Raw genomic sequence first — 12,537 nt, forward strand, 5'->3', positions numbered from 1 at the left:
GTTGTTCCATGTCTAGTTCTAACTGTTGCTTCCTGACCTGCATACAGATCAAGAGGCAGGTCAGGTGGTCTTATATTCCCATCTTTTTCAGACTTTTCCACAGTTTATTGTGATCCACACAGTCAAAAGCTTTGGTGTAGTCAATAAAACAGAAGTAGATGTTTTTCTGGAGCTCTCTTGCTTTTTTGATGATCCAATGGATATGGGCAAATGGTCTCTGGTTCCCCTACCTTTTCTAAATCCAGTTTGAACTTTTGGAAGTTCATGGTTTACCTACTGTTGAAGCCTGGCTTGGAGAATTTTGAGCATTACTTTCCTAGCGTTTGAGATGAATGCAATTGTGTGGTAGTTTGAGCATTCTTTGGCATTTCCTTTCTTTGGGATTGGAATGAAAACTGACCTTTTCCTTTCCTCTGACTACTGCTGAGTTTTCCAAATTTGCTGGCATATTGAGTGCAACACTTTCACAGCATCATCTTTTAGTATTTGAAATAGCTCAACTGTAATTCCCTCATCTCCACTAGTTTTGTTTGTAGTGATGCTTTCTAAGGCCCATTTGACTTTGCATTCCAGTATCTCTGGCTCTAGGTTAGTGATCACACTATCTTGATTATCTGGGTGGTGAAGATCTTTTTTGTATAGTTATCCTATGTATTCTTGCCACCTCTTCGTAATATCTTCTGCTTCTGTTAGGTCCATACCATTTATGTCCTTTATTGAGCCCATCATTGCATGAAATGTTCCTTGGTATCTCTCATTTTCTTGAAGAGATCTCTAGTCTTTCCCATTCTGTTTTTTCCTCTATTTCTTTGCATTGATCACTGAGAAAGGATTTCTTGTCTCTCTTTGCTATTCTCTGGAACTCTGCATTCAAGTGGGTATATCTTTCCTTTTCTCCTTTGCTTTTAGCTTGTCTTCTTTTCACAGCTATTTGTAAGGTCTCCTCAGACAACCATTTTGCCTTTTTGCATTTCTTTTTCTTGGAGATGGTCTTGATCTCTGCCTCCTGTACAATGTCGTAAACCTCTGTTGATAGTTCTTCAGGCACTCTGTCTATCAGATCGAATCCCTTGAATCTATTTGTCTCTTCCACTGTATCGTAAGGGATTTGATTTAGGTCATACCTGAATGGTCTAGTGGTTTTCTCTACTTTCTTTAATTTCAGTCTGAACTTGGCAATAAGGAGTTCATTATGTGAGCCACAGTGAACACCTGGTTTTGTTTTTGCTGACTGTGTAGAGCTTCTCCATCTTTGGGTGCAAAGCATATAATCAATCTGATTTCAATATTGACCATCTGGTGATATCCATGTGTAGAATCTTGTGTTGTTGGAAGAGGGTGTTTGCTATGACCAGTGCATTCTTTGGCAAATCTGTATTAGCCTTTGCCCTGCTTCAATTTGTACCCCAGGGCCAAATTTGCCTGTTATTCCAGGTATTTCTTGACTTCCTACTTTTGCATTCCAGTTTCCTATAATGAAAAGGGCATCTTTTTTTCTGTGTTAGTTCTAAAAGGTCTTGTAGGTCTTCATAGAACCATTCAACTTCAGCTTCTTCAGCATTATTGGTCTTTACATAGACTTATATTTCTCTGACATTGAATGGTTTGCCTTGGAAATGAACAGAGATCATTCTGTTGTTTTTGAGATTGCGTCCAAGAACTCCATTTTGTACTCTTTCATTGCCTGTGATGGCTGCTCCATTTCTTCTAAGGGATTCCTGCCCCCACTAGTAGATATAATGGTCATCTGAGTTAAATTCACCCATTCTAGTCCATGTTAGTTTACGGATTCTGAAAATGTTGACATTCATTCTTGGCAGTAAAATAATTTTATTGCAATTAATGAAGATTTCTTTAAGTTCTTCTTTCATAAAGTTGGTATCTTATTAGTTTTGCCTTCTAAGGAAAATATTTTACCATTAAAAAAATAAGAATATGGAAATATTGGTCCTCTGTACTATCAGTCTTTAGCCTTAATTCCTCTCTTTTTTCCTTTGATAGATAAAGTAAATGTCTGTATTTACCCCTACAGATAAAGCAGACACAGGACACTGGTTTGCAGTTGTATACAAAATGGTAAGCCTTGATGCTCAGAATGTCTTCAGATCTCACTTTAGACTTTACTTCATGTATTTACTCCATATATCCAGTGTGTTAAAACTTTACTACTGTTATCTATCCAATAATCAAATTGTTTTTTATTAAGCAGTATCATTTTTGTTTATTTTTGACATGCATTCTTTTTTTTGATTGAAATATAGTTGATTTGTAAATCAATATTATGACTCTAAGATTTCAGAAAATTAGAATTTAAGAGAAGATTCCAGATGTCTCCAGAAAGGAAAAAGTAAACTTGGGGATCCAGTGTCATTTGACTTCTTAATATTTGGCTAGAGGGGAGGATGGAGTGAAATGGCAACTCTGATGCTTTTCGGACACGTGGTGACAGTGTGCCTTCCTGCACATCATCTTCATCTCTTTCATGGTCATGTGGTCCCTTCCATCCAGAAATGCATCCTCTTCATTTCTGAGAAATTTCATTATACTGTTTCTTTATGGTTACTACTTCCTTTTACTCTAATTCTGTTTTCTTAAAGTCTTATTAATTGAGGTTTGGATTTTCTATTTTTATCTTCTAATTTATTTAAATTGTGGGTGCAATTGAAAATGGAAAAAAACAATCCCCTCTTTTAACATTTTGAAATTTACTCCCACTTGAGAAATTTGCATTGGAATCAGTTTTCCTGTTTGGATGGTAAGACAGGTAATAAGATTTTGAGAGTTTTTGCCTGATGCATTTTTTTTTTTTTTTAGTTTGTTTTTATGGCCGAAAAAATAAGCACTTCGCTTATGGCTCAGCTGGTAAATAATCCGCCTGCAACACAGGAGACCTGGGTTCAATCCCTGGGTTGGGAAGATCCCCTGGAGAAGGGAAGGGCTACCCACTTCAGTATTCTGGCCTGGAGAATTCCATGGACAGTATACTCCATGGGGTCGCAAAGAGCTGGACACGACTAAGCGACTTTCACTATGGCTGAAAAAATAAGCACTTTGGGACGTTGGTTTTGGAAATTGTTGGAAATTGTTTTTATAAGACCTCTTGTATTATTTTATCAATATTCCTAGAACATTTGATCATAAGTCTTTGTGTGTCCTTCTGTAGAGCAAACCACATTTTTGACTTATTGGACACTGGACTGTGTATCTCCAACATCTGAGCCTCTGAATCGACAGCATTTCCTGAGCATTTACCTTGTTCCAGTTGCGGCTTTAACAACTTTAGGTACCATAGATCTCATAGTTCTTACTGCAGTCTTCATTCTGTGAAGGAGGAAACTGAAGCTTAGAGAAGTTAACTCGTCTAGGGCTGTGACATAGTATGTGCCAAAGTCTGGTTCATGTTCAGTTTGTTTGACTCTCATGGTCAAGCTGTTTTGCACTATTTCTAGAGATGAAGTTAAGACTAATCTCTTACAATGTATTTTCAGTGTCAGGGTACAGAGTCTTATTAAACAGTACAGTACATAAAAGGATTATTACCTGAAATCCTCTTACTTGGAGCACTGGTTGTTTTAGGAACTTAATATCTTGGATACATGTATATGTATGACTGAATCCCTTCACTGTTCACCTCAAACCATCAGAACATTGTTAATTTGCTATACTCTAATATAAAATAAAAATTTGGAAATAAAAAAATCTTATGGAAAGAAAACTGAGTTGAACCAGACATAGTAGTAGTTAATTCTATCCTGCATTATTTTTTTAACCATTTACTAGAATTAAAAATAATACAAAGTAAAAAAGTGAACAGTGATCACATAATTTAAATGTGTATCAATTAGGAGCATAAAACTAATCTTTCTTTGATAAGATTTTTAGTTTGTGTATCCCCACAGTTTCAATGACATGTTCTTTTTTTTTGTTGCTCAAAGAGCAAGAGCTTGGTGTGTGTTAGTGTATGTTGTTTTCTGAGCAACTGTATCTATTGCCACTTTTATTTTGTGTTTTTGGTTTGTGTTTGAAAGTTGATGATTGCTGTTTTCAAGGTTCCAGAATGATTGTGGCAACAAAGACTCGACCTTAGATGGCTCTGTGGGGAAACCTTGGGTATTGATCTTTTCCAAGTTTCCTTCAAAATACTTAAGGGTATAAACAGCTTTCTGCATCTATGATATATTCATAGCAGCGCTAAACAGAGCAAAGCAGAAAACTTCAACTTGGATCAGTCAGTCTAACTTGCACAATTTGTGTTCATCCTCCCTTTTCCCGGTGTTCCACCTCATGCATGTCTAACAGCCAAGTTTACCAATTTTCAAGTAACAGTTCTTAAAAATGTACTTTGTTGTTGTTTAGTTGTTGAGTTGTGTCCAGCTCTTCTGTGACCCTGTGGACTGCAGCCCACCAAGCACCTTTACCCATGTGATTTCCGAGGCAAGAGCACTGGAGCAGGTTGCCATTTCCTTCTCCATCCAAAAATATACTTATGAACATGTAATTCTTATGACTGAAAACAAAGTATAAAGAATTTTGTGCAAGCAAACTAGAATTTAAGGTAAGGTTATCTTGTGATTAAAGAGAAATTTCTGAGTTACTGCTTAACTCAAAACTGATGACTGTTTGCAATATCCTTCAGTTAGAAACTCTATAATATTTCTTATACTAACAGACCTATTTTTTACATTAAGTTATTGCTGTTATCAGTATATACTATCTTAACTTTAGTTCCCACTCACTGCAGATTTTTTCAAAGATTTCTCAGCAAAATATTTTTGGAAACCAAATAGTAGCATGCAAATAAAACAGGTAAAATCTCAACCAATCAAAACAGTGAGATTCAAATAATTTGGTATGTGAATAAGGGACATTGCCAAAACATTGCTTTATAATACTTTAATTTCATACTTCCTACTGAAACAGTCAGATCTTCAGCAGAATTCTGATGCTGTTCATTGAAGAGTTTTTCTAAGAGCTTCAGTGAACATTTGAAGGCTCTCAGTTGAGGATGAGATAGTGCAATATTTAAAATAATATACTTTTTATTAGTTTAAACTTTAGTTCCTGTAGCCTATGAAACGATATAAATTTCCCTCCTGTCTTAACCATCCTTGACCTTTTAAAGATTTTAGACATTGATTGATTGATAGATGCATGGATAGCGAAATACAAAACTATTCATTCCAAATCTCATAGTTTGTTGCCATCATTTACTTGGGATCTTGCACCATCAAATGAAAGGATCAGAGAGTTATAGGGTATAGTCAGTGATGAATGGGGGCAGAACAGCCCTCAGGGTAAATTAACCTTCCTTAAACCCAAATACCATCAGAAATCAAGAAATTCCTACATCTTCCCTCTGTATCTATACTGCTATTTAAGAGGCAGTTTTAGTAATATTTGCCTTCTGATCATCTCCACAGAGATCTTGGTCAGCTGTTTTCATATTAGTGTTCTGGGGTAAAACAGAAGCTGCTGCTGCTTGTTCTATTCAGGAGCCTGAGGTCCTGATTTTTAAAAATAAAACAGAGAAGAGGGAAAAAGAGTTCATTCATGCACAGCATCCACTTACTAAATATTGGTAGTGCCTTTTATTTTGAAGCAAGTTCAAATATCATTTGGTTTATCTAAGGTGAGAGAACAAACACTTTTTTAATTTATTGGGATATAGCTGCCTTTCAATGTGGAGCTCTCAGCCATATGTATACATACATCCCTCCCTCTGGGGTCTCCCTCCCTCCCCCGGCCCACCCCGCCCATCTGGGTCACCAGAGTGCACCCAGATCAGCAGGCCCCCATTACTCAGCCACGAAAAGAAATGAAATTGGGTCATTGGTCGTGAGGTGGATGGACCTAGATGTGTCAGACAGAGTGAAGCAAGTCAGAACAAACTTAATAAAGTGCATCTGGACTGCAAGGATCACTTGGGTATTATACTAATTTAGCATCATACCGGCTGATATTGCCTCCCCACCGGAATCACATTTACCAGGTAGAAGCACTTATTTCCCAGCTACTGTAGTCTCTGGGCTGATCACAGTTCATAACTGATTTCTTTCTGAGAATTGCACTTGGTGATGAGACCCTCTGGAGTTTGTGTCGTTTTTCCCAGGATATCCCACACTTTAGGACTGACTGATTCTGGTATGCTATAGGGCAGCCCCTCTTGCCTCTAAGTGGGATAACTCTGCAGTGGTTTTTTTTTTTTTTTTTTTTTTAACATTCCAGAGATCTCTGAGGGATCAATCTAACACAGTGGTGTGCGAAAGCCACCTTGCACTGAAATTGATTAAGATTTCCTTTAAATTCTGTTCAGTGACATCATGTGTGCAACTTAAAACTGACTATGGTATGAGTATTTATGCCACAGAAAGAGATACATTTTAAAAATATCAGTTTCTTTTCTTTTCTTTTTTTTCTTTTTGTTTTGTCTCCTAGAACCACTTACTAGCAAATAACTGAACCAAACCCTCATCTTTGACAAGATTATTTTTTATGCCGTGTCCTCTTTCCTTCACTTTCAAAAGGTTTTACCTGAGAGGATACCCTCGACACTCATTTACATTCAAATTACGATTGTAGACTGTTTCTAGGAAAACTGACCTAAGAGAAGTGCCTGCTCTGTGCCAGATGCCACACTACGTGTGTGACATAATTCTTAGGATTGTTGTTGTTGTTGAGTCGCTGAGTCATGTCTGACTCTCTGCGACCCCATGGACTGTAGGCCACCTGGCTTCTCTGTCCATGGGATTTCCCAGGCAAGAATTCTGGAGTGGGTTGCTGTTTCCTTCTCCAGGGGATCTTCCTGAACCAGGGATCAAGCCTACATTTCCTGAATTGGCATGTGGTTCTTTACTGCTGAGCTGCAAGGGAAGCCCAGTTTTTAGGATACTGCTTTGAAAATGTCACGACTCTGATTTTCTAGATGAGCAAAGTAAGCTTTATGTAGCTTGTAAAATGTCTCCAAAGTGCATATCCTTTTTAATCTGTCATACTATGTCCAAAAGATGAAAAGAACATTAGAAGATTGCTTAGTCTAGTCCTTTGTCTTTTGGCATGGTTTTATGTAAAATATTCAGGAAAATTGATTATCCTTCCTACTTTAAATGGGGGGAGCTTTTTAATGATGAAAGTAAATCAATTTAAGCAGAGGTGACAGCTATTTAAAGATGTGCTATGAGTGAAATATTGTACTTTGTTCTGAAAAAGATGAATTTTGGTTTTCTGCAGTATCTAGTCTTTTGTCAAGACTGTCATTGACATTTCTGCTTTTTTACTCTTAAATATTACCATCAAGATCAAATACTGTGATTTAATCATGGTTAAGAAGAAAAAAGTGATTGTACATCTTCTGGAGCATGATTGTAGTAAAACTAGACACCACCGAGAGTATTTAATGTGATCAGCATTTTAGAATAAAAACAGGTCTTTTCTTAGCCTTTTAAGTTAGTAAAAAGAAATAAAGCACTCTTTGCAATTATTATTTACACTTAAAAAAGAATATCATTGAGACAAAGGTGATATAGATTTTATGCCGTCTTTATGGAGAATTTATATTTAAAAATGACAGATATATGCATTGGCTTACAGATTTGTCCAACAAAAGTGCTTGCTTTTTGACACTATTGATGATATGATTTAATAGTACTGATGATAAATCTAGGCATTTTGTCAATATTCTTTCTGTTTTTCCAGTCAACCCTAGAATGTTTCTTGTTTTTTTAGAGGTTATGAATTTGCCAAATATCTTTCTTGAAAACATTTTTGTTAGTTATAGAAACAAAACTATAGATACACATTTTTGTTTATGTTATATCTCATTAGGAAATACATAAATTAAAATAACTTTTCTAATAATGATCAAATCAGATATTGTATTAAGTCCCTAATCATAGCACAATTTATCCTCTAATTTTTACCAAAATATTACTAATTTTCTCTAGTACTCCCTAGGCAAAAACAAAACAAAACAAAACCTAAGTGGTTAGATAGGGTCAACTTTAAACACAAATGAATTTAGCACATGGAGTTTCCATTTTTAGTATGCTACAACAAATGATACATAGTTAAAACTCAATTGGCCAGAATAATTTTTTCATAGAATATTGTGATGGGTGGGCTTTTCTAGCTTTTATTTGTCCTCTGGTTGACAGGGGGAAAGTGGCTGTATTTGTTAAAGTGTAAAACACAGAATGATTTCTAAGAAAATAGATTTCATTGCTTGTGTTAATTGTCTTTACATTCCAGGAATTTATATTCTTCAGCAGCATGTCCTGATAAAAACCAGTATTTTAAGAGGTTATCTTACTTATATTTCTTAATAATGTGTATTATAATAAATTATATAGTATAATGATTATTGCTGCTTTTAGATTGTGGTGTGGGAGAAGACTCTTGAGAGTTCCTTTGACAGCAAGGAGATCAAGCTAGTCTATCCTAAAGGAAATCAACCCTGAATATTCATTGGAATGATTGATGCTGAAGCTGGTTCTCTAATACGTTGGCTACCTGATGTGAAGAGCTGATTCATTGGACTCCCTTGATTGGAATTCCCCTGATACTGGGAAAGATTGAGGGCAAGAGCAAGGAGGGTGGCAGAGGATGAGATGTTAGATAGCATCACTGAGTCAATGGGCATGAGTATGAGCAAATTTCAGGATCCAGTCAAGGACAGGGATGCCTGGTATGCTACAGTCCATGCTTTCACAAAGAGTTGAACACAACTTAGTAAGCAAACAGCAATAATGACGATTATTAAAAATGTTAGTGATGTTAATTTTTAATATAAAAGGTTACATTTGTTTTTGAAAAATAATCCATAAAATCAGAATTCTGGTTCATAGTTTATTTTTGTTGATTTTGCAACTTATTTTTAAAATGGGAGTCATCATATTTTGTTTCTAAACCCAAAATAAAATTCAGAAGTTTGCTGGTTTACTGAAGGTAACACAGATTGTGATAAAGACCAGTGTTTTGAACACTTTACTGGCCCCAAACAATATAGAAGGATTGTTATAAGAAAACAGTTCTATTATTTATTTGTTCTTAGTGGATTTTATTACTAGTCTAAAAATTAAAAAATCAGTTGAATGCAAGTTGTTTTCTATCTAGTGCCTGTGGCTTCTCGTTTTCCTATCTCTTCCTGTTTGTTCTTTACTGCTGAATCGCCTTGCGAATGACTTTGCAATGTAAACTGCTCTGTCAGTTCCTTGACATGATCACTCTCAGGTTGAGCAATGGCTTAAACTTTATTAACTAAATGATCAAGAAGAAAGGTCTTAATGTTAGTGAGGTGATATATTTGCAAGTTATATTTTCTCCTTTGATAATTATTGTACTTTGCCATTGACAGTCTATCTTTGAAAGCTCTGATTGCCTGGCATTAAGTTCTAGCTCCTTTACCTACTAGATGTGAGATGTTGGGCAAGTCACTTAAAGAGAATAGAATTAGGAGGGTATTAGAATCTACCCTCTAAATGGTTTCTGTGACTATTAAGTGCATCAGTACTTAAGGTAGAAAGTTCATAGAACAATTTCTGGTACAGAGTAAGTATTACGTGAGTGTGTTTTCTTCATCAGCTTCTAAAGTTAGGAACTCTTTAATACAAGCTCTATTTACAACATATTGATCATGAGAAGAATAGAGCAAATAATAAATATATTTAATTATTAATATATTCTCAATATGGACTTCCCTTGTGGCACAGCTGGTAAAAGATCAGCCTGCCATGTGGGAGACTTGGGTTTGATCCCTAGGTTGGGAAGATCCCCTAGAGAAGGGAAAAGCTATATTCTTACTATAGTAGTGTTGATATACTTGTTTGACACAGGGTTGCCATAAACCTTTAATTTGGAATAAAAGCAATTTCTGCAAAACACAGTAAAGCAAAGAACAATAAAATCAGGTGTGCCTGTATGCATATCTAACATTAATGAATAGTCACTGGGTGTTAGGATTAAAGTCCCATCCACCCTCTAAGCCACAGAAATTTCTTCTCTGCATTAATCAGATACTTGAACTTCTATTCATTCTGCCATTGGTAGACCATACAATAATATAAAGTATGTAATAACAGTAGTAAATCTGCTAAACTGTCAAGAAAATTATTGTTATAGAAGCTATGCATGTTACTCTGCAGAAGAAAAAGCTAGCTCTCTATATATACAGGTTCTAATTTTAAACCTTTCAATTTAGCAAGGAGTCAAAAATTATTCTTTCCAAATGGATATGCTTTTTTTCCCATGTAAATTTAGCTTCTGTCTGAGTTTTAAGGGACCGGAAGTTAGAAGAAGCTAGTGTAGAAAGCGGTTGTTGAGAAACAACAGAATTGTCAAGAAATCATAGAGTGAAAGAGGGGCAGTAAGCTTTAGCTGCTGCATTAGGACAGTACCCGGACATTTAGCAAGGGAGCAACTCACTGAACTCAACTTAGAACAGATGGATTTGTTGTTGTTCAGTTGCTAAGTCATGTCCAACTCTTTGGGACCCATGGACCGCCCCACACCAGGCTTCCCTGTCCTTCACTGTCTTCTGGAGTTTACTCAGATTCATGTGCATTGAGTCAGTAATGCTACCTAACCATCTCATCCTCTGCCACCTTCTTATCCTGCCTTTCCCTTCTCCAGGGAGTCTTCCCAACCCAGGGGTTGAACCCTGGTCTCCTGTGTTACAGACAGATTCTTAACCCTCTGAGCTCCTATTGAGGTTAGAATAGGTCCAAGGAGACAGAAAATCAAAACATGGTACAGTGATTGAAATCCATGCTGGTGATGACTGCGTGGACAGGACACCAAACATGTTATAGGTCAGGTTGGTTTCAGCCCGTTGTATTTTGGAAGGGAATTGTATTTTAAAAATTCATAAACTGTAATTTTTAATGGATTATTTTTTTAACAGACTCACAGACTTAGAAGACATTTATGGTTACCAAAGGGGAAAGATTGAGGGGAAGGGATAAATTGGGGGTTTGAGATTGACATATACACACTATTATATTTAACCTACAAGGACCTACTGTATGGCACAGGGAACTCTGCTCAGTATTTTATGATAACTTAAATGGGAAAAGGATTTGGAAAGAACAGATGCATGTGTGTGTCTAATTGAATCACTCTGCTATACACCTGAAACAAACACAAATTGTTAATCAACTATACTCCCATATGACATAAAAGTTAAACAGATTATTCTATTTTTAGTTGGAAGATAATTGCTTACAGTATTGTGTCTAGACAGATTATCCTTAAATAACATCCAAATATGTGTAAAGCTCATTTAAATAGTATTTCCTGTGTTTATTTGATATTGCAGAAAGGAATCAATGTGCAAACATTTGCCTGACATTTGTATGACTGATTGCTAGTAACTTATTTCAGAACTTTCTTTTAGAGGCTACTAATCCTGATCATGTTTCTACTATTACAACTGTAGTTGTATAGGTGTCTAAGAGGGAATTAATTATGGCTGGGATAATACCTGACGTCTCCAGAATTATCAAGACATTATTTGGAACATTTTTAGTCCTATTCATAGTAATTTCATAGAAGAACCAATGAGAGGTTAATTATTTCCAAAGTAGTCCGTTCCCTCAAGCAATTTCAAATGCACATATTTTGCAGCAATGCACACTTTAAACTATGCCTAATTCTTCCATGAGAACTAAGCTTTTGTTTTGTTCTTTAGTTGCATTGGTTTCCCTGGGTATGGTGTCTGAGTCTCCAAAATTCCTTCACATTCTTCTTATCCAGTGCCAGCAAGTATCTTCACATCTAGAATGGGGAAGGAGCTTTCTTGTAGTTCTGTATATAAAAGAGGCTGCAGTGTAGCGCTCAGACACTGGGGGCTGTTAGCAACTTTTTTTTTCTCTAATATCAGAAGATTATTGTCATTGATGCCTTGGGTATCCAAGCTCCTTTTCAAAAAGAGCAGCTTTACTAATACCACTCTAATGTATAGACTTCTGCGTTAACTCTTGGCTTTACAAATGGTAGGGAAAAGCAAATTTGTTGTGAAATGAAGACGTTCCAGTCTAGGTTCACTTGCCAAGCTCAGTGTCTTGTTTCCCTCCCATGCTTTATACATTTTCCCCTCCCACCTTTAATACTTTGAATAGTATGAAATTCAGGCTAATTTTTCATGTGTTAATAGACTTTCAAGTGGCCAGGGGTTTTTAGGCATCACAAATATTAACTTGAGATGCCTGTAATCTTCTATACTATGCAACCCTCCTCATATATACATAAATTATGTCTCCCAAAGTTACAAGACTTAAATGCCATTCATTTTGGGTGAAGTTTTGGAAAGTAGAGGAGATTTTATAATATACATTGCATTTATCTTGCAAATTATTTTCTTATAAGAACTGGGGAGAGTTGGAGTACATAGAAAGCTTTAGGCATAACATAAAGAATTTTCAATATAATGACCAGTTATCAACCCAATCTACCTTCTAAAGAAGCAAAGACTACTGTGTGCACCTCACTCGATGAAATATGTAATTGAGCTTCTAAAATTATGCAGGTGAAAAGAAATTGATTTAG

Source organism: Muntiacus reevesi, chromosome 17, assembly GCF_963930625.1.
Source record: "Muntiacus reevesi chromosome 17, mMunRee1.1, whole genome shotgun sequence".
NCBI lineage: Eukaryota > Metazoa > Chordata > Mammalia > Artiodactyla > Cervidae > Muntiacus > Muntiacus reevesi.